Raw genomic sequence first — 26,314 nt, 5'->3', positions numbered from 1 at the left:
GGACAAACTAAAGGTAAGAGATAACCACAAGTGGAATCGGTGGAGACGAGGATGTGTTACCGAAGTTCCTTCTCTTTGACAGGAAGTACGTCTCCGTTGGAGCGATGTGGAGGCACAATTCTCACAAAGAAGCCACTAAGGCCATCCTATTCTCCTCACGCCCTCACACAATGCGAGATGTCGTAATTCCACTAGTGGTGCCCTTGAAGTCGGTGACCGAACCTTTACAAATAAGGTTGGGGCTATCTCCACATATAGCTTGGAGGCTCCCAACAAGACCACGGAGCTTCACCACAATGGAATGTGGCTCCGAGGTGACCTCAACCATCTAGGGTGCTCAAACACCCAAGAGTAACAAGATCTGCAAGGGATTAGTGGGGGGAATCAAATATCTCTTGGTGGAAGTGTAGATCAGGGCCTTCTCAACCAATCCCTAGAAAATCAACAAGTTTGATTGGCTAGGGAGAGAGATCGGGCGAAAATGAGCTTTGGAGCAACAATGAAACTTGGGGAGGTAAGAGGTAGTCTTCTTGGGGAAGAAGACACATTTATATAGTGGGGGGAAGAATCCAACCATTACCCCACTCTCATCCCGAGCAAAGCGGTACTACTGCCGCTAGGAGCAGTACTACCGCCTCTAGGAGCAGTACTACCGCATGGTAGATCCACCAACCACGAAAGTAAAAAAAATACTTCCATGCCTACCATCGCTGAGACTGCAGTTGTGCATAAGTCTGACCCACTAGTACCGGACGGTACTACCGCCAGAGAACGGTAGTAAAAAAACTACTACCGCTCGCACTTTGCACAGGTAGGGGGAAACGAAGTGGAGCTCCATTGAAGCGAAGCAAAGGTGGTGCAAAAGAACATATGTGTATGTGTTGATTCCACCCTAACCTTTCTGAAACGGACCCCCTTTTAATAGTACGATTTTCCTACGACTCAAATCAACCGAAAATAAACGTAGAAAGCAACCGTCTTTGACAAACTCCGAGGGGCACCGAGTCATCTTGTGCCTAGACATGAATGATCTGAAATGCTCAATGCACACGATTAGTCCGCACATGCGTTGTCATCAATCACCAAAACCACTTAGGGAGAAATATGCCCTAACAGGAGTCACGAAGAGAATTGGTTTCAAGAATGAGATAAGTAAACCCCACAATTCTTTGATCATGAGATATTTTCAAACCAGGATTTCTTCATTGAAGTTATATTGGCTTGGAATTCACCTAAAGCTTTTCTTAAGGAATGTTCCTATTATGGTGATTATCGTTGGTCCAAGTTCTCAATATATCTTGTGGTGTAAGAAGTTTTGCATATCTTGTTATTCCCAAGCAATCCTTGTCTCCTTTAGTGGCCGGTTCTCAACTCATTATTTGAAGTGGTTTTCTTTAGTCTACAACAAGCTTGTTCTTCTTCGTTGTTCGTTTTCCAACAACTCCGTTCAATTCTTCTTCTAGCATGCTTGTCAAATTCAAATGCGGTAGAAGTTGTCTTTTTCTTCCCTGTTCTTCTCTTTCCAATGATCTAGTTTCTATTCTTTCTTTCGGAGGTTTTATGTTGTTGCTCTCTTCAACCCTTCATCTCGCTTTGTCAAGATCGTGTTCTTTCCTTGTTTGTTCATTTGGCGGAGTGTATTTCCATCTTATCAAATTTTTCCCACTTTCCTACCGAAGTGCTGCCGAAATTTTGTTTGAATTCTTGCTTGTTCTTCATGTCATTCTTCAACCTCTTTGCAACCTTCAAGGATCGTTGGTTTCACTCATTTGTCAGGAAGCAACTAAGTTTTACCTATTGCTCTTGCTCTTTGTCTTCCCCTTTTCATTGTTAGATCTCGGGGTGAGATCTCTTGTTAGTGTAGGAGAGTTGTAACAGCCGAAAGCGACGCTCGAGAAGATTCTCCTTTTATTTCATTGTCGTTGTATGATTTAGTTTCGTTTGTTGCATTCATCATCGCATCATTCGCATCATCCCCATTGCGCCCGCGATATCATTTGAATATTGTTTTTAAAAGTGTGTATAAAACTTTCTTGGATTGGGTTGAAACTTGGTGTGTGGTCTAATTTTAATGTAGGAAGGCTGCCTGTCAAATTTCATTGCAATCGGAGTCCGTATGCTACCCGAACCGTTAAACCTATAGCGACACTATAGCCGGTCAAACGTGAGACGTTTCAGTATTTTTAAACGTTGTCACCAGGTTGCCCGTTTTTCCTCTCATCTCCGCCTAGCCCCTCTACACAGTGCACACAACCAAGCCAGAAACTCCCCCCAGACCCGAACCCGGCGGTCGTGACCGTTGGGTCTGGATCAACCCCATAATACCCGAAATCGTCATCAGTTTTTGAGTTGGACCCCTAACCTATTTAACCTCTCAACAACTGTGTGAAGACGGGGAATCTTGACCCGAAAGAGGTTATCGGTTGGCGTTCCGGGTTTGGAGAAGAGATTCCCAACCCGAAGGAAGGCGAAATAGTTGTTTTTGTTGAGCACCTCGAACAGGGATTTAAGCCGCTAGGATCGAAATTCCTCAGAGATGCCATGACCTTCATGAATGTCCGCCTCCAAGACTTAGGGCCTAACTCGATGAGGAATTTATGTTAGTTCCAAGTGTTCTGTGAAGCCTACTTGCGGATGGAACCTTCAGTTCCTTTGTTCTGGTATTTCTTTCATTTGAATCGCCAGACAGAATTTTCCAATGGCCCAAGCTTGGAACTTGGAGGCGTCAATGTTCGACGCTGCAGGGACAATCCGTTCCCGTCACTCGCCATGCCAAGCCATCCCAAAGGCTGGGGCGAGTCTTGGTTTTACTGCCAGGAAACTTCTCGTGAGGGTGAGAACAAGCTCCTTGGCTATAGGGAGGAACGTCTTCCGACAAACTTCAAACTCCCAGAGAAGATTACTGAAGAAGAGGAGTCAGATTTTATCCCAGTGTTATCCGAGTTAAGATCTCTGACAAACAACGGCCTTACTGGGGTCGATTTGATCCGCTGCTGGGTTGAATGGTGCATCCTCCCGTTAAGTCGCCGGGATGGCCTAATGTGTGAGTTTGATGGAACCTTGGACCATCCCTAGTGCTACTTCCGTACATCACTGATAGAAAACGACATCGTATCCATCATCAAGAAGTTGACCGGTGAGCCCTTGGCCAAGTGTGGCCAAATAGGTCTTAAGCCGTTTTGCAAGATCAACCCGGCGCCAAAGGTAAAAAACTTAACCCGTTTTTACTTTATTCCTTCCGACTTACTTGAACTATGATTCTCATAATAAAAATGCCATTTCAGAAGGGGGACAAATTCTGGTCCAAGAGGCCGAAAAAGATGGCCCTGAAGCAAGCCAAGCCGCCCCCAAAGAACAAATCCAAGGGCAAAGGCAAAGCCGCCGTTACTGAGCCGTCTGACGCCGACGAATCCTAAGTCGGCGACGTACTTTCAGAGGTAAAGTTCTATCTTCTTTGACTCGCCATTCATTGTTATAATTTTGTGTTTACACCTCCTTATCCCTTGTGTAGAATGAGGACAACGAAAGCCAGGAAGACTCTGTAGAGGTAATTTCTGTTTCCTCCGACTCATCTTCTCCTCCACCTAAGCCGGCCAGGCGGATTTGTGGGAAAGTTCGCATGTCTCACCAAATGCTTGTTTGGATCCTCATTTCCTTTTGAAGAAAACGCAATATGCTTCCAATCGGAAAACTAGGAGTCACTCTGGAGACTTGGTGTCCGGGTTACCAACGAAAACTAAGAAGAGGCAGAATGAGGTATCCTTTTGATAGCATCTCCTTTTGTTTCTTTTTGGATCATATTTATAACTCGCTCACATCTTGAGGTGTTATTTTTGCAGAATTCTCCTCCTTCGTCAGGCGACTCAGTGATGTCAGCGCTTCCGCCGATGATCCGCGTTCCAGGGTAAGTTCTTATAATACTTACATTGTCCTGATGATGATAATGTCTGTTTTTAAGCGCACCCCTTTTCTTTTAGCGCACAAGCGAAGAAGAGGAAAACTGGCGGGTCAACTCCCACTACAGCTTCGAAGCCTATTGAAAAACCGGCACCGATTCAGGATAACCCGGCCAAGGATAAACCTGAAGATCAAGCGGATCTCTCGAATTCGCCTAAGGAAAGCATGTAAATGCCTAATCCGCCAAGTCCGTTGAAAATGGCAGAAGATCCAGATGATGTGATCATCACTGGCACTCGCTTTTCTAAGCCGGCTTCAGCAGTCTTGTCGAAGCACGTATCATCATCAGCTCAACCTTCTATTGAACATGAAATTTCCAAGGCGAAGCTATCCCAATATGAGAATCTTGAATTTAAAGAACTCTGCTCTGGCTTTGCAAGTCGCCTGGGGGCGAGTTATGAGATGGAAAAAAGTCTGCTCCTTATGATGAAGAACAGACATGAGGTACGCCTTATTGCATACTATATTATCCTCATTAACCCCCAAGGGATGGGTCATCTTGTGAAAAGATGAGTCGGGTCTTGATAGTAGAAGAAATCTTTCGACCTGTAACCCCCAAGGGTCGGGTCATCTGTAAAAAGATGAGCCGGGTCTTGATAGTTGAAGAAAACTTTCGACCTGTAACCCCCAAGGGCCGGGTCATTTGTAAAAAGATGAGCCGGGTCTTGATAGTTGAAGAAAACTTTCGACTTGTAACCCCCAAGGGCCGGGTCATCTGTAAAAAGATGAGTCGGGTCTTGATAGTTGAAGAAAACTTTCGACCTGTAACCCCCAATGGTCGGGTCATCTGTAAAAAGATGAGCCGGGTCTTGATAGTTGAAGAAAACCTTCGACCTGTAAACCCCAAGGGCCGGGTCATCTGTAAAAAGATGATCCACGTCTTGATACTGTATAATTTTGTCTAAAAAATTATACATTAGCCCCCAAGTGTCAGGGATGTTGCTTGCAATAATTCTAAGACTTGCCCCTTAATAATATATTTTGACAGGAATCTCTTGCCCAAGCGGAGTCAACATTTGGCGAATTAAAGAAAAATTTAGCCGACCAGCAAGATGCACGGGCAAAATCAGAAGAAAAATATCAAATAATCTTATCTGAGATGGAGAAGCTAAAAGCGCCCTAAAAAAGGCTCAAGCTGATCAAGACCCCATGGTAAAGCTAGCAGAAAAAGTTGAAGCTAAACTGGATACCGTGCAACAAGAGCTGGCCGGCTTAAAGCAACATATCTCCAACATGGCCCAAGATGTCTTTGGTAAGAAACAAGACCCTGACCTTGCACTTTGTAAATAAATAACTTACCATGAAGAAGTTACTGACCATCATTACCCTTTATATAGGTCTGAGAGTCGCCAACCTTCGGAATGACTGCGTCCTGATGCTGAAGGCGATTTACACTTTGACAGAGCAACTGTATACCGGAAGCATGCTGACCGTGAAAGCAGTGATGGGTGCCAAGGAACCCATAACATCAATCAAAAAGATGCTTGGCTGCTTATCTACCCTTCCGACTCAGATCGGCGAGCTAACCCGGCCAGCTGCCCGAAAGGGGGTGCTGACTTCGCTGAGTCGGTGCTTGGCGTATGCTCCAGAATTAAAACCCGAAGAAGTAGCAGCAGGCTTTCCCCAGCTCAAGGACGACGGGTCAGAATTTTCTCAAGAGGATTACCAACGCGTTGTCAAAGAATCCCGTTTGGCAGCGACTCAGCTTGCAGCAATCTTAGATTTATCAAAGTATCAGGCTGCCTACGATGATAAGAATAAGAAAGTTAATCCGCCAACCTTTGTGACTACCAGCTTGACTCCTCGTCGACCCAAGAACCCTTTTGATCTGGAGGTGGATCTCTCATCAGTTTTGAATGACGAAGATGAATTTGCCGCCTTATCCAAGTGTAACTGGGTATTCGGTGACTTGCAAATTGAAGTCGGTCAGAGCTCAAAGCAGGCTGACCCGGAGACACCAGCAGAGTAATCCTTCATGGATTTGGCCATCACAGCCATGTAATAAGTCTTCCATAGAAAACAACCTGCTTCTGTGATTTCTTTAAAACCCTTGTGTCGCCCTCAGGGCGCCTTATAACGCTTGACCCGCCCTCAAGGCGTTTTATGATGCTTGACCCGTCGTGGCAATAATAATTTTGATCATCAACTTCTTAGGCTTAAAAACATACATCAAACCACCAAGTGAGTAATGGATGATAATAAATAATAACTGACTCAAGATGTTAAGGTGAGTCGGAAAAATTTGAAAAACCTTGTGCCACTGCAAGGAAGGTAAAAAATAAGAATTTCGTCGGCTCATGCAAGTCGCGACAGGATAGGACGAGTTATATAAACTCAAGTGCTACCCGAGGGAGACTTTTGTATAAAAAAGCTCAAGTATTTAGACCGGCTGATCAGGCACGAGTCAAGCTTCAGTGAAGCGGGTTCAATGAACCAATGGTTTCTCTATTTTCCATGTGGGGCGCTAGCCGGTACCAGACATGTTTTAATCAAGGCGAGTTCAGGGTCCATAAAGCGGAGTAACTCGCCAAGAGTTCATGGGTCCATATGCTGATTCGGCCAACACATAGTCCAGTATAACCATTTGTAATGCGGTAATTTTTCGCAGGCCAAATGGGTAGTAAGGCTGATCTCGGTGAGAGGAAGCCCCCAAGTGACCTATGATTGGGGGAAAGACCAGTCATAGGATTGTAGAAGCGTATACGCTATTACCACAAAACGACTTGAGAACAAATTGCCACCAAGTAAGCCGGCCTAATCCACAAAACCTTATAAAGCGCCTATGTTTGAATCGCACGCTTGTAGCAACTTCGATCCTCTTTGGCTTATCGATACCCAGTTTTGTAATAAGTGCATCATGGCGACTTATGCTCTCTGGTATGGATAGCGTCCATGCTTGGGCGACTTGTTGAAGAGCAAAATAAAAGATCCATACTTTCAATAAGATGAAATAGCAGGAAAGCCCCCGAGCTTGTGGGCATCAATTTTATTGCTTCATAAAAATCAAAAACTTACAAAAAGCAAAGCTAATAGCTCAAGTGTAATAAGGCCGCAAGTGGGCTATGTTCCAGGGGCGAGTTGACTCAGCCTCCGTGGTTGGCCGATCAGGCCGAAGATCCACCAGATAGTATGACCCGTTGCGAAGGCTTTTGCTGACGACGAACGGCCCTTCCCATGGTGGTGATAACTTATGCATGCCAGTGCGATCTTGGATCAATCGAAGCACTAAGTCGCCGTCCTCAAAGGTTCGGCTCTTGACCCGGCGGTTGTGGTAACGCCGCAAGTCCTGCTGATAAATCGCCAATCGGGCGGCAGCCAAATCGCGTGCTTCCTCCAAAGCGTCCAAAGAATCTTGACGCGCCAACTCGTTGTCCTGTTCCACATAAGCAGCAACTCTGGGCCAGTCATGCCTAATGTCAGTGGGAACAACAACTTCTGCTCCATATACCAGGAAAAAGGGAGTAAAACCCATAGAACGGTTTGGGGTGGTCCGGATGCTCCATAGTACTGCAGGCAACTCCTCAACCCAACACCCTAGGGTGCGTTCCAGGGGAACCATAAGTCGGGGTTTGATTCCTCGCAATACTTCCTGATTCGCCCGTTCGGCCTGCCCATTAGATTGTGGATGGGCCACTGCGGAGACATCAAGCCGGATATGCTCACGATGGCAAAACTCCTGCATCGCACCTTGTGATAGATTAGTACCATTATCAGTAATAATGTTGTGCGGATATCCGAACCGGAAGATCAATTTTTTCAAGAACTTGACCGTTGTCTCCGCATCACAAGCACCAATAGGTTCTGCTTCGACCCACTTGGTAAATTTATCAACCGCCACCAGCAGGTGAGTTTTTTTGTTGGACGACATGTTAAAGGGGCCAACCATGTCTAACCCCCAGACCGCGAAAGGCCAAGTAATAGGTATCATCCTTAGTTCTTGATCCGGCACATGAGCCTGTCGTTCGTAACGCTGGCAACCATCACATCGACGAACTATCTCTTCTGCATCTGCATGAGCCGTCAACCAAAAGAAACCGTGAAGGAATGCCTTTGAAACTAGGGAGCGTGACCCGGCATGATGCCCACAATCTCCGGCATGGATGTCATTCAGAATCACGCATCCTTCTTCGGAAGAAACGCATCGTTGGAATACCCCAGAAGTGCTTCGCTTATATAATTCGCCATTGATGATGACCATGGATTTGCTCCGACGAACGATTTGGCGAGCCAACACTTCATCCGAAGGTAACTCGCCTCGGGCAAGATATGCCAGATACGGAAGAACCTAACCCGGCGTAACACGGAGAGCCGCCACGAACTGGGACTCAGGGTCTGGTATTGCCAACTCTTCTTCTGAGGGCAACCTTACGGAAGGATTATGCAAAATATCAAGAAAGACATTGGGAGGAACAGGCTTACGCTGTGAGCCAAGACGCGAAAGGGCATCAGCTGCTTCGTTAAGGCGCCGGTCGATATGATTAACTTGATAGCCATGGAAATGGCCCGCCACATCCGACACGACCCTTCTGTAAGCCGCCATTAGGGGGTCCCGAGAGTCCCTAGTGTCTGAAACTTGCTGAGCCACCAGATCAGAATCGCCGAGACATCTGACCCGCGTGAGGTTCATCTCTTTGGCAAGTAGCAAACCATGAAGCAAGGCTTCGTACTCTGCAGCGTTGTTGGTACATGTAAACATGAGTCGGAGAACATAGCAGAATTTGTCTCCTTGGGGCGAAATCAGCACCACGCCAGCCCCCGAGCCTTCCAATTGCCTAGACCCGTCAAAATAAATAGTCCAGTACGTAAGGTCGGGCCTGCCTTCCCGGTTCTGTAACTCGGTCCAATCGCTCACGAAATCAACCAAGGCCTGAGACTTGATAGCCGTGCGAGGGGTGTATCGCATGTGGTGTGGCCCAAGTTCAATCGCCCATTTGGCGATTCGCTCACTACTAGGAAAAGGGCTATAGATGATATAGACACTAATGGCGCACCAGACAAGTAGTGCGCCACTACTATATAGTAGTGGCGCACCATGTGCAGGTGTGCCATTAGTGTGATGGACACTAATGGCGCACCACACACTCGGTGCGCCACTACTATATATTTTTTGTTGTTGCAAAACTACTAATGGCGCACCACAAGCTGGTGTGCCATTAGTAACCAGGGTTACTAATGGCGCATCTGTAGGTGGTGCGCCACTACTATATTGTTTTTTGCAAAACTACTAATGGCGCACCACCAGCTGGTGCGCCATTAGTAATCAAGGTTACTAATGGCGCATTTGTAGGTGGTGCGCCACTACTATATTTTTTTTCAAAACTACTAATGGCGCACCACCAGCTAGTGCGCCATTAGTAACCAGGGTTACTAATGGCGCATATGTAGGTGGTGCGCCATTAGTAACCTGGGACCAGCTAGATATTTTGGACAACCACCTACCACACTCACTTTCCCCACTTTCATTCTCTCCACCTCCTCCTCCAAGCTTGTCTCGGGTGCCTCCTCCTCACCTCATTTGCATCATAGTGTCCCAATAGTGTCCCCCCGCACCCTCCCCCGCTCCACCGCCGCCGAGCACCCACCGCACCTTCCCCCGCTCCACCGCCGCCGCCGACCCCCCGCACCCTCCCCGGCCCGCTCCACCGCCGCCGACGACCCCCCGCACCCTCCCCCGCTCCACCGCCGCCGCCGACCCCCCGCACCCTCCCCCGCTCCACCGCCGCCGACGACCCTCCGCACCCTCCTCGGCCAGCTCCACCGCCACCGACGACCCCCCGCACCCTCCCCCGCTCCACCGCCACCGATGACCCCCCGCACCCTCCCCTGCTCCACCGCCGCCGATGACCCCCCGCACCCTCCCCTGCTCCACCGCCGCCGCCGACCCCCCGCACCCTCCCCCGCTCCACCGCCACCGACGACCTCCCGCACCCTCCCCCGCTCCACTGCCGTCGCCGACCCCCCGCACCCTCCTGTGTCTCCTCGCTCGGTTCCCCCGAACAGAATCGGCCGAGCGCACCACCCACCCCCTCCCTCCCACCCGAGCGCCACTGCTATCCAAAAAAAAATACTAATGGCGCACCTCTCTAGGGTGCGCCATTGCTATCCAAAAAAAAGATTACTAATGGCGCACCTCTCTGGGATGCGCCATTGCTATATAATTTTTTTACTAATGACGCACTCCATTAGGATGCGCCACTGCTATCAAAAAAACATTCTAATGGCGCACCGCTCAGGGTGCACCATTCCTAACCCCTATGCCCTCGCCTCTCCTGTGCCCTCGCCCTCGTCCACGGAGATGCCACCCACCCCCTCCCCCACCCTCGTCCACGGAGACGCCGCCCACGCTGCCACCGCCGCCGCCCTCCCCTCCCCCACCCTCGTCCACGAAGACACCGCCCACCCCCTCCCCCAGCCTCGCCTATCCTCTGCCCTCGCCCTCGTCCACGGAGATGTCGCTCCTCCTCGTCGCTGCCTGCGCCGCCGCCTCCGCACTCGATGCCTTCCACGTCCCCTCCGTTGAGGCCCAAGCCCACGTACGTATGTCGTCTGCCCCTCCCCTCTCCTGGCCTCTCTCTAGAGCGGTCTTCTGTAGTTGAGCCCTTTGAAGCACGAGCGCTCGCCTGAATCTGTCACACGATTCGCGGAGGTGGTGTCGCCAGTAGTAACGCCAGAATTTCGCGATCCTGTGAGGAGCCCAGTAGTAGGGTTCGGGGCTCGATGTCGCCGGTGGGGGTGAGCTTTTGGAGATCTGGCCGGTTCTCTGTCCGTGAATTCGCCGATCTGCCCAGATGCATCTTGGCAGGACATGTTCATTGTACCAGGATATTCGTTTACCTAGTATTCTATACAAGTACAAGTGTTTTGGCTCTTACGAGTTGTATACATGTAGTAAAGTCCCCCTGCTTGTTCCTGTTTTATACATGTAGTAAAGCCTGATTATTGATTCTCTTGTGCTCCCGTAGGTAACGAAGATAAATCGATTCCACAAACAGATCAATGGGAACGACAAGGTTTGTGCTTTTACGTCGCCCTGTTTCAAAACGAACGGAGGGAGTACTTCTATTGCAGCACCACTGACAAATTTCTGAAAACAAATGTGACAGGTGACCTTGACCTTCAGTCTATCTGCAAATTTGAAATCACTTTTCACGTGGAACACAAAGCAGGTGATATTTTCATTCTAGTAGGATGTGCAAAGCTAAACTATTCTCTACATGTGTAGATGCCCAGTAATCGGTCGAGCGCACCACCCAGCCCCTCCCTCCCCCCCGGGCGCCATTGCTATCCAAAAGATATATATTACTAATGGCGCACCTCTCTAGGGTGCGCCATTGCTATCCAAAAAAAAGATTACTAATGGCCTACCTCTCTCGGATGCGCCATTGCTATATAAGATTACTAATGGCGCACTGCATGGGGATGCGCCATTGCTACCAAAAACAAATTCTAATGGCGCACCGCTCGGGGGTGCGCCATTGCTAACCCGCACTGCTCTCTGCCTCTGCCCTTGCCTCTCCTCTCCCAAATCCAACCGAGATCCCGCCTCGCTCGTCCACGCCCCGGAGAGATCCCGCTCGTCCACGCCCCGGAGAGATCCCGCTCGTCCACGCCCCGGATTTCTCTCGCTCTTTCCTCCCCTCCCTCCCCCGCGTCTCCGGTTGACCGGCGAGGGTCCCGCTTGGCGATGTGTGGTGGTGGTTGGCGGGGCGGGGAGCGCAGGGCCTTGACCGTCGTCCGTGCAAGCCAGGACGGATAGGCGGCGGCGACGGCGATCACGACTGCAAAGCCGAGGAATTCCCCACCAAAGGTTAGAGCTTTTCCGAGTCTTGCTCGATTGCGCCCTTGCCCGGTGGGTGTTCGGCGGATTGCGCCTTTGCGCCGGAGGAAGGGGAGGGGGAGATGGCCAGCAAGGCGGAGACAGCGACCTGGGAAGAGATGCTGCCGCCCGGGGCCACCATCCCGGAGGGCGCGGCGGGGAACCCAGTGCGCCACTACTATATTTTTTTTCAAAACTACTAATGGCGCACTAGCTGGTGGTGCGCCATTAGTAGTTTTGCAAAAGAAAACGCAGGACATAGCCGAAATATCAGGCGGGCTTTCCCCAAATCGACGGCGCGCCAATGATTTTTTTTCCCAAATCGACCGCGCGCTATCCCCTACCCTCTCCCTCCCGCAGCCTCCCCAGATCTCAGCGGCGCCCTGCCTCCCCACCCGCATCACCATCTTCCCCTTCTTCATCCTCCCCTTCCGCTGCTAGCTAGGGTTTTGCCTGCCGCCCGCCCGCCCGCCCGGCGTAGACAGCGCGATGGAGCCCACCTCGTCGTCGGCAGTGGCGCGGTAGACGTTGGAGCTGGAGAGCAACATCCCGGCGGCCGCCTCCGACCCGGACGCCATGGACACGATCTACTGCTATGACGAGGCGGCCAACGCGCGGGCCCACGAGGAGAAGCCCTCGGCCATCGACCCGCACCACTTCCGCCGTGCCAGGATCTCCGCCCTCACGCTCCTCAAGATGGTCGTCCACGCCCGTGCCAGCGGCACCATCGAGATCATGGGTCTCATGCAGGGAAAGTTCCAGGTTGACTCCATCATCGTCATGGACGCCTTCGCGCTCCCCGTCGAGGGCCCGAGACCAGGGTCAACGCCCAGGCCGATGCCTACGAGTACATGGTCGAGTACTCCACCATCAACAACCAGGTACAGCGCCCGCCCCGAAATCCTTCCTCCAGCACCGTCCCTGATTATTTTTGGAGCTCCCGATCTGACCAGATGTTGCAATGCTGCTCTAAATAGACTGTCTATTTCCTTTTTCGCGCATCAAAATTGCTAATAGTTACCACCAGTAATTGCTACTGTTAGGGTGTTACCTTGTCACATGTAGCCTGTATGAAAAGTTTTGGGTGGGTGGATTACCAGGCAATGCTGCTAATTTGGTGTATATATGCGTCTTGGGGTTAGGTGCATCAACTTGTTATGGATGATGGATGTCAGGCATTGATGTTTCAACTCAGATGCTTAATCAGCAGTTTCAAGAACCATTCTTGGCTATTGTGATAGACCCTACAAGGACTGTTTTGCTGGTAAAGTGGACATTGGAGCTTTTAGGACATATCCAAAAGATTACAAGCCACCAGATGAGCCTGTGTCTGAGTATCAGACCATACCACTCAACAAGATAGAAGATTTTGGTGTTTTAGTATCAGACCTCACCTTGACGACAAATTTATCACCACTCTGACAACACAAGAAAATACAGAATGGAATTCAGATCTGAAGATAATCCATGACAGTATATGTTGAAGTCTGAACTAGTAATGCTACTGGTTTCACGGTATTGCAACAAGTATCTTAACTTATTTTATTTTTTGATCAACATAGGGAAGGAGGGCATTACTCTCAAAGGCGTGAAGTACTTGAGGTGCATCTCAGAGAGGGCCAGTGACTCACTGCTGCGAGCTACTGCATCTGCACTTATTCCTACGCCCTCAAGCAGCTCATCACGACCTACTCAATTTGGAAGCATAGGACCCACTGAGAGATGTCGATATGCTATATAAACTACAACCATGCTTTGTTCTGATGGTATGGAATGTTATCTAATGAGATAAGAATTTATATACGTTTCATTCTAGTATTATTTATATACATTTCATTCTAGAATGAGTACGAGTTCTTAAGACGGCATCTGAATCATGTTTACTGACCAAGTGTGCAACAATGAGAGATTCAGCTGGAATTTGGTCTGAGCTCACCATGTTGGCAGTAGCTAGCATAGATAGCATTGTTGACAACTCCGTACTGGTCGAGTTCATAGTCGCGCACCTTCATCTCAACTTTGAAAAACTCATCCACTCTGAAAAATCAGAAGGACTAGACACAATATGACACACTCACATCCATGTGCATTCCAAACTTAACTCAAGGAACATAGCATAGTTTTGGCTTTTGCTTGCGCCACCCTAACCTGCAGAGACCGACTGGTGGCTACTGTTCACTTCAAACAGGTAATGCGATCAATTCTTTAATTTATATTTTTGCAAGCTTGTGTTTTAGTTCTGTTCTAACTCTATTTTCATGTAGTACTATTCTTTGGATATAACCTATTTCAAGTCATCCCTGGACTCTCACCTCCTTGATCTACTCTGGAACAAGTACTGGGTCAACACATTGTCTTCGTCACCACTTCTGGGTAACAGGGATTATGTTGCTGGACAAATCTTTGATTTAGGTAAGCATTCCCCTTGTAGAAATATTTCTGGGAACTTCTTTTCTGGTTATGTCTAGTTTGGCCTTGCAATAAATAGAGAGAGTGATAACTACTTTTGTGCTACACAGCTGATAAACTAGAGCAAGTTGAAGGGCAATTGGCACACAGTCGATTTGGCATGCTTATGCCATCACAGCGAAAGAAAGAGGTCAGTTTCTGTGTTCATGCCCTTTAAACTTGGTTATCCTTAGTGTACACCACTGTCCTCTTTGCTCGTCTGAAGGTTCACAAAGCCGGTACTATTTTGGGGGCTGCATAATCATTTCAGTTTATGCATCTTTCATGTGCCATATTAATATCTGCTTGTCTGTTTAGTACACCCTCTGTTCCTAAAACTGCTAAAACGTCTTTCATTTAGGAACAGATGTATTATCATGTTGTTTGTTTTGTTAATTTTTTGTCACTTCCCATAGTAAATGGATGGTCCTGTATGTCTGATTGTCAAACTATTGATATAATTATGGAGTTCCATTAGGTCAATTATCACTTCCTATTATATGATGTTTTGCATATTTCAATATGGGCTACATACGGGCTGAAATGAGTGAACAAACACACTTAAACGTGTCTACATACATTTATTTTAGAAAAAAGTTGGAACATCTTGTAATAGTGAACAGAGGGAGTAACTGACCTTATGCATGTCACATTGCCATGTTATCTTCATATGGATATGTTACAAATCTCTGCTATTTGTTTACTAAACGAAGAAAGTATAGCAGATATGATGCTAATTTTATGGTGATGTATATAAAAATATTAGTACGAAGATTGTGAAAATGGTTGAGCCCCTAGGAGAGGCTGATGGTGTTGTTTGATACTTCGATGCTATGTTGTCCTATGTAGTTATGAAATGTTTTATGTCAATTACTTCATTGAGCTTGAGTGCATGAAACGAGGGATTGTACCAGACCTATATAGATCTAGTTTGCTTTGTTATTGCAGTTTTGTAATATGTTCCTCCTACACCGTGTATATTTACACTTACATACAAAAATGGTTCTTTATTTCTCAAGTACTCTCAGTTCCTACCCATCTTGTGCTTTCGGACGTGGATCAGTGTGATACTATCCTTGACATGGAAAAAGATGAGTTGGCTCCTGAGATAGAAGAGGAAGAAGTACGACAGTACCGACTCTGAGAATCAAGCTAATTTTGTTATGTTCTCACTGCTCACAATCTTTCCCATATATTGTGGATTCACTTGCCAATACAGGAAGGCGAGATAGAGTATGTTGAAGGTGATGATATCGAGATGGGTGACATGGATGATATGGAAGATTTTGAAGGCTTTGGTGATGAAGATGGTAAACATTTCCCTTGTTTCTACTGATTTTAATTTTGCATGTTATAGAGTGCTCTAATTTGCGAAGATACTTCTCATTTTTGTGTGTTCACTAGATAATGTAAAGAAATTTACATTTTCTGAATTATGGGCCTTGAAATTACATTCTGACTTGTTTAATTAAGTATGCGGTGTAGAAATATTTATTTGGACAAAATGGTTATTTGGCATAGTAGTGCCAACTGCAAATCTGACCTCCATACAAAATACAAAATGATTGCAGTAGTGGCCTAGGGGGGATCATACACCATGTCGCCTATAAAAATTGATAAAATCGAACACATCTTACTGTCTTGTCAGTTGTCACGTACGATTTGATGTCCAACACATAAAGTAGTAGTGGCCTGGGGGGATCAGTAGTTATGCTTTTCTCTTTATAAAAGCTCTTTGGATGATTTCTTTATTGTAGAGGTTCTCCCAAAATATGCATTTGTTTCACAATGCTAGTTTTTTCTTTCAAAGTGATTTCATCGTGCCGTACGCTAATTTGAACTAGCACAAATTCCTGCTGGAGCATAATTTGTTCCTCACCTTTCCGCAACAGGTGGAAGAAGACGAGGACATGGGTAGCAGGCAAAGGACGCGAATGTGATTCTCCAGGCACGGCTTCAGTAACATGCTTGGTGTCGATGATGTTGTAATTTAGATAATTTTGCCTGTCTTTCTCGTGATGACCGCAACTCTCTTCTATGTGATGGTAGTTTAGATGGTCGATATCGACTTGTAATGTGAAGACAAACTCGCTACTCGCGGTCTCGAGACTTGTAATGTTCTAACTTTGTTCGGTATTTTAAATTCGGAAACTAATATGATGAATTGTATTCGGAGACTAATCTTCTATTGTATTCGATAAATCTGTTGTTTATATGTTGTGCTCTCTATATTCTGTGCAATAATATGTTTTGTAATCTGTGCAAATATCAAAAAAAAATACCTAATATTCATACTAGTGGCGCACCACTCAGCACTTTAGTGGCGCACTCCAAAAGCACACTAGTGGCGCATCATCAACTAATGCGCCATTAGTAAGCCAGAGCACATGGGTAAATATGGCCCTGGGAGGCATACTAATGGCGCACCATGAGCTATACTAATGGAGCACTTCCTGGTGCGCCATTAGTATACCAGATACTAATGGCGCACCATGAGCTATACTAATGGCGCACTTCTTGGTGCGCCATTAGTATACCAGATACTAATGGCGCACCATGAGCTATACTAATGGCGCACTGCCTGGTGCGCCATTAGTATACCAGATACTAATGGCGCACCTGTGGTGCGCCATTAGTAAAAAATCTAATGGCGTGATGCTAGTGGCGCACCTATAGTGCGCCATTAGTAGCCAAAATAGGTGCGCCACTAACAGGCCTTTTCCTAGTAGTGGCCCTGTCGCTTCTCGGTTCTGGATGATGTCTCCGAGAGGAGCGGAGCTAACCACCGTGATGGGATGCTCTTGGAAATAATGTTTGAGCTTTCGACTCGCCATAAATACTCCATAGACCAACTTCTGCCAGTGCGGGTATCGTTGCTTGGGAAGAGTTAGCACCTCACTAATGAAGTACACCGGGCGTTGCACCGGATATTCCTTCCCTTCTTCCTTCCTTTAGACGACCATTGCAACGCTCACCGCTTTGGAGTTTGCCGCAATATATAGAAGCATAGGCTCCTTTTCGGTTGGGGCGGCCAAAACTGGCGGGTTGACCAGCTGCTGCTTCAAGGCTTCAAAAGCTTCATTGGCCTCGTCTGTCCAAACAAAACGGTCAGATTTCTTAAGCAATTGATAAAGGGGAATAGATTTTTCTCCCAGGCGGCTTATGAAGCGACTTAAAGCCGTGATACGACCCGCCATCCTTTGAACTTGATTGATATTTGTTGGTTTCCCAAGCGAAGTAATCGCCTCGATTTTGTCCGGGTTGGCTTCAATGTCGCGCTCAAACACCAGGAAACCCAACAACTTTCCTGCGGGAACGCCAAAGACACACTTGGTGGGATTAAGCTTCATCTGGTATACCCGCAGATTGTTAAAAGTTTCCCCTAAATCCTCCAAGAGCGTCTCCTTCCTGTGAGTTTTGACCATAATGTCATCAACGTAAGCGTGGACGTTGCGTCCGATTTGGCCATGGAGACAATTTTGGATGCAGCGCTGGTAAGTCGCCCCTGCGCTTTTAAGCCCAAACGACATGGACACATAGCAAAAAGCCCCGAAGGGGGTTATAAAAGTTGTCTTCTCGTGATCTTCCACAACCATCTTGATTTGGTGATACCCGGAATAAGCGTCCAGGAAGCACAAACGCTCGCAGCCCGCTACTGAATCAATGATTTGATCGATACGGGGAAGGGCGAAAGGATCCTTTGGACATGCTCTGTTAAGATCTGTGTAATCAATGCACATGCGGAAGGTGTCGTTATTCTTGAGAACCAGGACCGGGTTAGCCAACCATTTGGGGTGGAAGACCTCTACGATGAATCCGGCGGCCAAAAGACGGGCGACTTCTTCCCTGATTGCCTTGCATCGTTCCTCATTGAACCTGCGAAGATATTGTTGAATCGGTTTTGCTTTTGGGTCAACATTAAGATGGTGCTCAGTGAATTCTCTCGGTACACCAGTCATGTCAGAAGGTTTCCATGCGAAGATGTCCCGATTCTCAAGGATGAATTCGATGAGCGTGCTTTCCTATTTGGGGTCCAGACCCGCCCCGATAGTGAACTGCTTGGTTGAGTCGCGAGGGACGAAATCCACGATCTTAGTGTCGTTTGTTGGTTTGAACTTGAGGGGTGGCTCAGCGTCTATTGTTGGCTTCTTTAGAGGTGACATGTCAGCTGGATCAACATTGGCCTGGTGATATTTGAGCTCTTCTGCAGCGCAAGTGACTTCTGCGTAAGCCGCATCCCCTTCTTCACACTCTCTTGCAATCCTCCTGTCACCATCAACCGTGATGGGTCCCTTAGGACCGGGCATCTTGAGTTTAAGGTAAACATAGCAAGGGTGAGCCATGAAGCGGGCGTAAGCCGGTCGCCCAAACAATGCATGATAGGGGCTCTTTAGCTTGACCACCTCAAACATAAGCGACTCACTCCTGTAATTAGATGTTGTTCCAAACGCAACTATGAGCTTAACCAGGCCTATGGGGTATGCCGATTTACCTGGGACAATTCCGTGGAATACTATGGTTGAAGGAATTAAATCTTTCTCCAGCAGGTTCATCCTTCGAAAAGTGTCGAAGTATAATATGTTGATGCTGCTACCACCATCCATCAGTACTTTCCATAAGGTATATCCCCTGACCTAAGGAGCCACGACCAACGCTAAGTCGTCGGGGTTGTCAACTCTGGGTGGGTGATCCTCCCTGCTCCATGATATAATCTGCTCGGACCAGTGGAGGTACCTAGGGAGTGTCGGCTCAGATACGCTGTACGCTTGGTGATTCACCTTTTTATCACGCCTGCAGGCATTGGTGGTGAAGACGTGGTATTGCCCGTTGCTTAATTGTTTGGGATTGTTGCGGAACCCGCCATTATCATCTTGGCCCTGTGGAGCCCCCTATGGGGGTGGCTGTTGAAAAACCCCGGGCGGGTTATACCGCCGTTGGTTATGCACTGGATACTGGCCACTGCTTGGCTGCGAGCCGCCCTAAGCCCCCGGTTCGGGGAAGCCGCCGAACGGGTTCTGGCGTTGATTATGTGCACCAAACTGCTCCTGCCGTTGGTCTGGGTCACCGCTTTTCCCTTTTTTGATCGCCTCCGCCCGAAATTCCCGCATCACGTAACAATCCTCCCAGGAATGAGTCGCCGGTCCGTCCGCCATGGCGTGGTGCGGGAAGGGGCCCTTGAGTATCTCGTTATAATTGCACGGCTTTTTGCCACTGTAACCCCTCTTCTTCTGTCGCTGGTTGCCGTTGTTGGCATTGGTGTTGGCGACTAAGTCCGAGGATTCTTCATGCTGCCTTCTCTTAACGTTTGCTCCGTGATTATGACGGGCGCGTCCCTGAAACCGGGTATGATTTTTGGACGACTCGCCTTTCCTCAGCGAGTTGGCCTTGCCACCATCCTCTCCTGGATCTTTGGTGTCGTCCGCCTCGGCGTACCTAGTGAGGGTATCCATTAATTCCCCCATATCTTGGACTTTTCGCTTGAGTCGCCCCAACTTCTGTACCAAGGGCTCATAGTGGCAGTTTTGCTCCAAGATCAGCATAGCCTGAGCAGCCGTGATGCTGTCCAACGAGTGGATGATTTCCGCGACCCGCCGCGTCCAGTGGTGGGCTGGCTCATCAGGGCGCTGGACGTAGTGCTGTAAATCGACTATTGTCATCGGGCGCTTGCAAGTCCCCCGGAAGTTTTTGACGAAACGTTCTTTCAATTCAGCCCAAGTCTGGATGGAGTTGGGGGCAAGTTTTTTAACCAAGTACGTGATGTTCCCTCGAGCATCATTGTGAAGTACCTGGCGCAGACTGCTTCACTTACATCAAGCATGTCCATGGCGATTTCGTAACTCTCAACCCATGACGCCGGCTCAAGGTCTGGGGTGTAGTTAGGCACCTTTCTTGGTCCTTTAAAATCCTTCGGCATTTGCTCATTGCGAAGGGCGGGGGCCAAGCATGGTACCCCCACCTGTCTGCCGCCTCCAACAAACGACGGTGGGCCGGTTTGGATGTGTGGGTGATCCCGACCTGGTGGGTCCCGATGATCAGGCGAGTTGACGTGGGGAAAGAGTCGCGGTCCGCTGGTTATGGCGGGCTGGTCTTGTGGCCGACTCCTGGTGCGGCTCGCCTGGGGGGTGGAGTGCAGCCGATCGAGGTTGTGCGAGAACTGGGCGTTTTGAACCACCGCCATCTTCAACATCTCAATGGCGTTCCTTGCTTCTATTTCAGCCGGGGTGTTGCCATGAATCGGAAGGGACTCTAAATGGTGAGTCGCGGCAAGGACGTTGTCCACCAGGTTGGAAAAGTGACCTCGAGGTGTCTCGAATCAGGAATGCGATCAACAGTTGGCTGAAGCGGCGGGTTTGGCGGCTGGCCCGGCCCTCCTCCTAGAATGTCTCCTGCCACGGGAGTATGTGGAGTGTCAAATAGGCGGGTCGGGTTGAGATCAGGGGGTAAACGCCCCTGGTACCTCCGCTGATGGACAGCGTCAGATGCGCTCTGATGCCTCTCGAGCCACCAGTTTTTGGTGTTCAGGTGAGCTGCTTCAGCGGTGATTTGAGCTTGCCGGGTCTCGATCCTGGTGGCTTCTGTTTCAGCGTCTCGCTGAGCCTTTGCCACCCCATCTTTAAGCTTTGTTAACTCGGTGTTTATCGTGTCTTGGTTTTCTACTGTTACAGGGGTCGCCATGAGCCTTGTTATCTCTGCCGCCATATCCACCAAGATTGCTGCTGGGCTTCTGGATGTTTCGCCAGTCCCGTCGTTGCCTGCCGGGTTTGGCGGGGGCTGAGTCGCCCTGTCATGTAAACGACAATCTGACGGCGGGTCCGGTCGAGAACCTCGGGGTCCATTGCTAGTGACAAACCTCCGAGGCAGCCCCCATGTAGAGACTGAATTGAATCTCAGTCGCCCATGGATGATTCGTCATTAGTGTTGACCGGTGTGGTCTCCTGAGTCGCCAATCGTTCTGGTTCCTCAGATCCCTGTGTGAAACCAACGAAGACCGGGTGGGTTAGGTTTGGCATTGTGACAGGGCGGACGTACCTGGCCGGCTCGACGATGTCGGTGAAGATGTTCGGCTCAGGCATTGGTGATCCAACCATGCCGACGAAGACGTTGATTTTGCCGTAGGGAATTCTGTAGCCGGATTCGATTGAATCGGCCTCGGGCCCACACAGCAAGTTATCGATGTAGTACTTCTCGCGGCGGCTCCGAGTCATGAGCCCCGCGGCGTAGCTCCCTGACCCTGGTAGGGCTCCCTTTGATAACTCAACTCCACCGTGCGCAGGCCCCACGGTGGGCGCCAACTATCGTGGTTTTGTCACGGCAGATGTCCTCATGAAAGGACTTAGTGTTGGAGCCATCGCACTTTGGTGGCGACTCAAAGGGGTTGATCGGGAGCGAGACAGAGATTTACCCACGTTCGGGCCCTCGTAAGGATGTAAAAGCCTACGTCCTGCTTGGTGTTGCATTGATAGAGTTGGGGATGTGACCTGTGGATGACCCACCCTAGTTGGCCCGGGTTATCCATTGGGCGATTCATCTAAATGTTTAGTTGGGCCTCGCTTTGGCCGAATCAAAGTTGTACGACGAGTATGGCTCTCGGCGGGTCTCCCAGCTTTGGAAGATGACGATTCAAAGACCACATTGGTCACGAGTTGTAGAAAGGAAGGAATCCTTGTAAACCCTAGGGAATCGACCTATATATAAAGGCGAGGTCCCGGGGGACAGGGGACGGGTTAGAAATCATCGAGTGCTAGGTTTAGGCGAGTTACGCCTCCCTTGTAATCGAATCCATATCAATACACACAAAGCAGGACGTAGGCCATTACCTCCTCTTGAGGGGCCGAACCTGGGTAAATCACCGTGTCTCTCCCGCTTAACCCCTTTGAGTCGCCACCAAGGTGCGATGGCTCCAGTACTAAGTCCTTTCACGAGGACATCTGCCGTGAAAAAACCACGACAGTTGGCGCCCACCGTGGGGCCTATGCATGGTGGAGTTGAGTTCTCAAAGGGAGCCCTACCATGGTTTGGGAGTTACGCGACGGCGCTCATGTCTAGGAGCCGTCGCGGGATAACCTACATCGACAACCAGCAATGGGGACCTGAAGCGAATTCGATTGAATCTGGCTACAGGGTCCCCTTCGGCAAGATCAACGTCTTCATCGGCATGATCGGATCATCCGTTCCTGAGCCGGACATCTCCACCGACATAGTCGAGCCGGCCAGGTACGCCCGCCCGGTCATAACACAAAATTTAACTCGCCCGGTCTTTGTGGGGTTCACGCAGGGATCGGAGGAGCCAGAGCACTTGGCGACTCAGGAAACTACCCCGGTCAACTCGGACGATGAATCATCCATTGGCGACTCAGATTCCATCCGGTCTCTTCATGGGGATGGTCTCGGAGGCTTGTCGCTGGCCATGGATCCGGAAGTCCTTGACCGAATCCGCCGCCAGATCGCCATCTACATGGCTGGGGCGACTCAACCCACACAAAACCTTACTGGAGGTGCTGGGACTGGCGAGACGTCCAGAAGTCCAGCCGCAGTCCTGGTGGATTTAGCGGCAGAGATCACGAGACTAATGGCGACTCCCCTCATGCCAGAAAACCAAGAGGAGATAAACGCAGAGTTAGCAAAGCTCAGAGAGGCGGTGGCTAAGGCCCACCAGGATGCTGAGATGGAGTCCGCCAGGATCGAGACTCGACAAGCCCAAATTACGACCGAAAGGATGCATTTAAACACTGACAATTGGCGGCTCGAAAGACAGCAGCGCGCGTCCGACGCCGTCCATCAGCGGAGACACCAGGGTCGCCTGCCCCATGACTTCAATCCGACCCGCCTGTTCGACACTCCACGAACCCCCAGGATGGGAGCCGCCCCGGCAGGAGGACCGGGCCGCCCACCTAACCTGCCGGATCATCCGATCGAAGGTCAAATTCCTCGTTTCCGGACGCCTCAAGGCCACTTCTCCAACCCAGTGGATAACGTGCTTGCCGCAACTCGCCACCTGGAGTCTCTTTCGATTCACGGCAACACCCCAGCTGAGATAGAAGCAAGGAATGCCATCGAGATGTTGAAGACAACGGTGGTTCAAAACGCCCAGTTCTCGCATAGCCTCGAGAGGTTGCACTCCACCCCTCAGGCAAGTTATACGAGGAGCAGGCCGGAGGACCAGCCTGCCGTAAACAGTGGGTCGCGACACTTCCCGCAGGACAACCCGCCCGAGCGGAACCCGCCGGGCAGAGATCTCCCGAACATCCAAGACGCCCCGCCCCCCCTCGTAGGGGGCGGAGGGCGAGTTGGGGTACCATGCTTGTCCCCAGCCCTTCGGAACGAAAGGATGCCCAAGGATTTTAAGGGACCAAGGAAAGTGCCTAATTATACACCACATCTCGAACCAACGTCATGGATCGAGGGTTATGAGATTGCCATGGACATGCTCGGCGTAAACGAGGCGGTTTGCGCCAGATACTTCACAATGATGCTCGAGGGGTCGGCACGCACTTGGCTGAAAAACTTGCCTCCCAATTCCATCCAATCCTGGGCCGAGTTAAAAGAGCGTTTCATCAAAAACTTCCGGGGAACCTGCAAACGTCCGATGACGATTGTCGATCTACAACACTGTGTACAGCGCCCAGATGAGTCGGCTCACCATTGGTCACGGCGGGTTGCAGAGATTATTCATTCGTCAGATGGTATTACGGCAGCTCAAGATGTGCTTATCCTCGAGCATAATTGTAATTACGAACCCTTGGTGCAGAAGTTGGGGCGACTCAAACAGAAGGTCCAAGACATGGGCAAACTGATGGACACCCTCACTATATATGCCGAGGCCGATGATACTAAGGATCCCGGCGAGGATGGTAAGGTTAACTCGCCCAAAAAGGGCGAGTCGTCCAAAAATCATACCCGTTTCCAGGGGCGCAACCGTCACAATCAGGGGACCAATGGCAAGCGTAGACCGCAGGAGGAGCCCTCGGACTTGGTCACCAACACCAATGCTAATGACGGCAAAAAGAAGAATCGAGGTTTCAGTGGGAAAAGGCCGCGTAACTATGAAGAGTTACTCAAGGGCCCTTGCCCGCACCACGCCACGGCTGACGGCCCGGCGAGTCATTCTTGGGAGAACTGTTTCGTGATGCGAGAGTTTCGGGCAGAGGCGATCAAGAAGAGTCAAAACGAAGATCCAGACCGGCGCCAGGACCAACTCGCCGCGTCCAACCAAAGACAGAACCCCTTCGGCGGCTTTCCCGAACAGGGGGCTCAGGGAGGCCCGCAGCCAGGCGGCGGCCAGTACCCGGTGCACCACCAGCGGCGGTACAACCCGCCGGGAGCTTTCCAGCAGCCGCCTCCACAGGGGGCTCCGATTGACCAGGATGATAATGGGGGCTTCCGCAGCAACCCCAAACAGCTAAGTAATGGGCACTACCACGTTTTCACTACTAATGCTTGCAGGCGTGATAAGAAGGTAAATCACCGGGCATACAACGTCTCTGAGCCGGCGATCCCCAGATATCTCCATTGGTCTGAGCAGAGCATAACATGGAGCAGGGAGGATCACCCGCCAAGAGTAGATAATCTGGGCGATCTGGCGTTGGTCGTGGACCCCCAAGTGGGGGGTTACACCCTGTCAAAAGTATTAATGGATGGTGGCAGCAGCATCAATATCCTATACTTTGACACCTTCCAGAGGATGAATCTATTGGAGAAAGACTTGATGCCTTCAACCACGGTTTTCCACGGAATTGTCCCGGGCAAGTCGGCTTATCCCATAGGCCGGGTCAGGCTCACAGTGGCATTTGGAACTGCGCAGAATTACAGGTCGGAGTCTCTAATATTTGAGGTGGTCAAACTGAAAAGCCCCTACCATGCGCTGTTCGGGCGACCGGCTTACGCCCGTTTCATGGCCCGCCCATGCTATGTCTACCTCAAGCTCAAAATGCCTGTTCCTAAAGGACCCATCATAGTTGAGGGAGATAGAAGGATCGCAAAGGAGTGTGAAGAAGGGGACGCAGCTTATGCGAAAGTCGCCTGTGCGGCGGAAGAGCTCAAACACCATCGGGCCAATGTTGACCCGGCGGACATGTCGCCACTCAAGAAACCAACCACCGATTCCGAGTCGCCCCTCAAATTCAAGCCGACGGATGACACTAAGACAATCGATTTCGTGCCTCGCGATTCATCCAAGCAGTTCACCATTGGGATGGGTCTGGACCCAAAATAGGAAAGCGCGCTCATCGAATTCATCCGTGAGAATCGGGAAATCTTCGCATGGAAACCTTCTGACATGCCTGGTGTACCGAGAGAATTCGTTGAGCACCATCTTAACGTTGACCCAAAATGCAAACCTATCCAATAGTACCTTCGCAGATTTAATGAGAAACGACGCAAGGCGATTGGAGAAGAAGTCGCCCGTCTTTTAGCCGTCGGGTTCATCGTGGAAGTTTTTCACCCCAAATGGTTGGCTAACCCGGTCTTGGTACTCAAGAAGAATGGCACTTTCCGTATGTGTATTGACTATACAGATCTCAACAGAGCTTGTCCCAAAGATCCCTTCGCTCTTCCCCGCATCGATCAAATCATTGACTCGGTGGCGGGATGCGAACGATTGTGTTTTCTGGACGCCTATTCAGGTTATCACCAGATCAAGATGGCCGTAGAGGATCAAGAGAAGACGACCTTCATAACCCCCTTCGGGGCCTTTTGCTATGTGTCCATGCCTTTCGGACTCAAGAGCGCGGGGGCGACTTATCAACGTTGCATCCAGAATTGTCTTCGTAACCAAATTGGTCGCAACGTCCATGCTTATGTCGACGATATTGTGATCAAGACCCGCCAGGGGGAGACACTATTGGAAGACCTTAAGGAGACTTTTGATAATTTACGGGTATATCAGATGAAGCTAAATCCTACCAAGTGCGTTTTTGGTGTACCTGCAGGAAAATTGCTGGGTTTCTTGGTATCGGAGCGCGGCATCGAGGCTAACCCGGACAAGATTGAAGCGGTTACCTCTCTTGGGAAACCGGGGAATGTTAATCAAGTTCAACGGCTGGCGGGCCGCATTGCGGCTTTAAGTCGTTTTGTGAGTCGCCTAGGGGAAAAGCC

At 49.6% G+C, this 26,314-nt stretch overlaps 1 long non-coding RNA gene and 1 pseudogene across 1 annotated transcript; both read left to right on the top strand.

Annotated features, from left to right (window-relative positions):
* The first annotated feature begins 12,262 nt into the window (after window positions 1-12,262).
* Window positions 12,263-14,445, top strand: LOC123396546 (annotated as a pseudogene).
* An 837-nt stretch (window positions 14,446-15,282) lies between these two features.
* Window positions 15,283-16,278, top strand: LOC123406990. Its single transcript, XR_006612511.1, has 3 exons — window positions 15,283-15,344; window positions 15,441-15,531; window positions 16,114-16,278. It is a non-coding gene; the product is annotated as an uncharacterized LOC123406990 (long non-coding RNA).
* The last annotated feature ends 10,036 nt before the right edge of the window (window positions 16,279-26,314 follow it).

The sequence above is a fragment of the Hordeum vulgare genome, chromosome 1H, assembly GCF_904849725.1.
Source record: "Hordeum vulgare subsp. vulgare chromosome 1H, MorexV3_pseudomolecules_assembly, whole genome shotgun sequence".
Classification (NCBI taxonomy): Eukaryota; Viridiplantae; Streptophyta; class Magnoliopsida; order Poales; family Poaceae; genus Hordeum; species Hordeum vulgare.
Note: the sequence above shows the minus strand (reverse complement) of the source record. Positions and strands in the feature narration are given on the sequence as shown.